The 3,221-nt window shown below is 41.9% G+C and overlaps 1 pseudogene; it reads left to right on the plus strand.

The window, feature by feature from the left end:
* The first annotated feature begins 724 nt into the window (after positions 1-724).
* On the plus strand, positions 725-2,840 carry LOC120135211 (annotated as a pseudogene).
* The last annotated feature ends 381 nt before the right edge of the window (positions 2,841-3,221 follow it).

The following is a 3,221-nucleotide window of genomic DNA, read 5'->3' on the forward strand; positions in this document are numbered from 1 at the left end:
ATTAATTTAAAACATAGTTTAAGTGTATTAAGCCTTTAAAAATAAAAAAATATAATAATAGACACCTAAAACTATAAAATAAAAAATCGTTTAGACACTTGATTTTAACAATAAATTTTTTAAACACGAAAAATTAACTTAAAATATAGTTTAAACAAAAAAAATATATTAATTCTAGTTAATAACATAAACTTGATAAAATCGAGATAAATTTATAATTTAAGAAATATCCAATGCTTTCAGTGAAGCTTTTGCCCTCGCTGTTCCGAGCCGTACAAATGAAGTGAACAAACACAACACCGCCACGTGTCCCTATTGTTCTTTAACGTAGCCTATAAGCTAAGACTCAGCCAACTCACTTATTACTCGGCTTGCCCGTACCTGCCCGCCCCTTCGTAGAAACCACCTCTATTTCATATTAATTTATATTAATTTATTATCTACTCCCAAATATCTATAAAATTTTCAATCTAATCCTTATATTCTAATTAGATCAAATTTTAAATTTAAGTTATAAAGAATAATATAATGAGATCAACATGTTTATGATTTTTGTTTGCACTAGAATTAAAATTTTAAAATATATACAGAATGAAAATGATAAAATTAAATTATAATTGGTAAATGAATATAAGGACTACTAGAAGAATTTTACCCTGTATTTCACATCATCCCTTCACAAAGTTAAAAATAATCAGCTCAAATAAAATCCCAAACGAACCAAAAAGCGTTCAAAATCCGGCCATTGCCACCTTCTCCATTTTCTTATTCTTCTTCTTCTTTCTCAAAGCCACCCAAATAAACTATATGCGAAATTCTTATAGAATGAAGGATTATAGATTTGCTCCGACGATGAATCTTTGGACGGACGATAACGCGCCGGTTATGGAAGCTTTTATGAGTTCCGATCTCACGGCTTTGTGGCCTCCGTTGCAATCCTCTGCCTCCGCTTCCACTCCAGCTGCTTCTTCTGCTGGCGGTGGCGGTGGTGTTGGGAACGATCTCTCCGTTTCGTTCCTCGCCCAACCTCAGCCCTCCGTTTCTCTCTTCAATCAAGAAACTCTCCAACAGCGTCTCCAAGCGCTCATTGAAGGCGCTCGCGAGTGCTGGACCTACGCCATTTTTTGGCAGTCATCGTACGATTACTCCGGCAACACTGCCGTACTCGGCTGGGGCGATGGGTATTACAAAGGGGAGGAGGATAAAAGGAAAGGGAAGTCGAAGGTTTCTTCCTCTTCAGCTGCGGAGCAAGAGCATCGCAAGAAGGTGCTCCGGGAGCTTAACTCGTTGATTTCCGGCTCCGCGTTCTCCGTCGACGCCGCCGTCGACGAGGAAGTCACCGACACCGAGTGGTTCTTCCTGGTTTCCATGACGCAATCCTTCGTCCACGGTAGCGGGCTCCCTGGACAGGCCCTTCTCAATTCGAGCCCTGTTTGGGTCGCCGGTCCAGACGGACTGGCCAGTTCGATGTGCGAGAGAGCGAGACAAGGGCAGATTTTCGGTTTGCAGACGATTGCTTGTATACCGTCGGCGAACGGGGTCGTCGAATTGGGGTCGACGGAACTCATCACCCAAAGCTCAGATCTGATGAATAAGGTTCGGATCTTGTTTAATTTCAATAACGGGATCGAAGCGGGTTCTTGGTCTGTGAGTAATAATAATACAGCTGATCAAGGCGAAAATGATCCATCTTCGCTTTGGATCAGTGAGCCTAATAATGGAGAAGAACCCAAGAATAAGAGCAGCAATTTCAACAACAAGAATACCAACAATCAGAATCAGCCGATTCATAATCCGAGTTCGAGTAGTTTAACTGAGAATCCGAGTTCTATTCATTTGGAAACCATCATCATCGACAGGGACGTAGTTTCTCCTTGAATTTCTCCGATTATGGCTTTGATGGGAATGACAGTACGAGGAATGGGAATTCCTCGGCTCGTTTGTTGAAACCAGAATCCGGTGAGATATTGAACTTTGGTGAGAGAACTGGGAATGGTAATGGGAATTTGTTTTCAGCCAATTCTCAGTTATTGGTTGAGGAGAATAAGAAGAAAAGATCGCTGAATTCGAGAGGGAGTAATGAAGATGGGCTGCTTTCGTTTACTTCCGGTGTAGCTCCGCCTTCTTCTGGTGTAGGGAAATCAGGTGGCTGTGCTAGAGATTCGGATAACTCCGACATCGAAGCTTCGGTAGTTAAGGAAGCTGATAGCTGCAGGGCAGTGGAGCCTGAAAAGAGACCTCGAAAACGAGGGAGAAAGCCTGCTAATGGAAGAGAAGAGCCTCTGAATCACGTCGAAGCGGAACGACAAAGACGAGAGAAGCTTAACCAGAAGTTCTACGCCTTGCGAGCTGTGGTTCCGAACGTATCGAAGATGGATAAAGCATCACTCCTTGGTGATGCTATTTCATACATTAACGAGCTTAGGATGAAGCTACAGAATTCAGATTCAGAGAAAGAGGAGTTGCAGAAACAATTAGATGAGATGAAGAAAGAATTGGTTAGTAAAGAGTCTCGTTCCACAGCACCACCACCCCTGCCTGATCCAGACCTCAGCATATCGAACAAATTGATCGAATTGGATATCGATGTAAAGATCATCGGACAAGACGCAATGATTCGAACCCAATGCAGTAAAAAGAACCATCCGGCAGCAAGGCTAATGACGGCCTTGAAGGAGTTAGACCTCGACGTGCACCACGCCAGTGTGTCCGTAGTAAACGACTTGATGATCCAACAAGCCACGGTGATGATGGGGAGCCGGATTTACACACAGGAACAGCTCAGAAAAGCCCTATCATCCGAAGTTGGAGATGCAAGATTAGATAGTGATTAAGCAGAGCCAGAGTTTCATTGTTTAAACCGGCAGCACCGGCTTTGGGAACGATTTAAGGCTCCCTGTAGCACGAGCTCTGTAAAATATTGTTCCGTTTCGCTCTTAGTTGTGTTTAGTTGTAGTTAAAACAGTTTCTAAGAGGTGATTGAATCGTTTTTGGTGTTGAATCTTGTAGTTTTCTGCCTTCAGTACTCTTCAATCTATATGGATTGTTATAAGTTTATACATTGAATGAAGTTCTGGGTAATTTTCTTTCCTAGATTTGTTCATCCATGCAGGCCTCGTTTAGGTATATTAATTTTCCCCATGCTAATAATGGACAGACAATTTGCCTTATGCACCATTTCTGGACCAAAAGGTTGTTCTTTTTGTACTGAAACATTAGCA

This window comes from Hibiscus syriacus, unplaced genomic scaffold (genome assembly GCF_006381635.1).
Source record: "Hibiscus syriacus cultivar Baekdansim isolate YM2019G1 unplaced genomic scaffold, ASM638163v2 tig00110602_pilon, whole genome shotgun sequence".
Lineage (NCBI taxonomy): Eukaryota > Viridiplantae > Streptophyta > Magnoliopsida > Malvales > Malvaceae > Hibiscus > Hibiscus syriacus.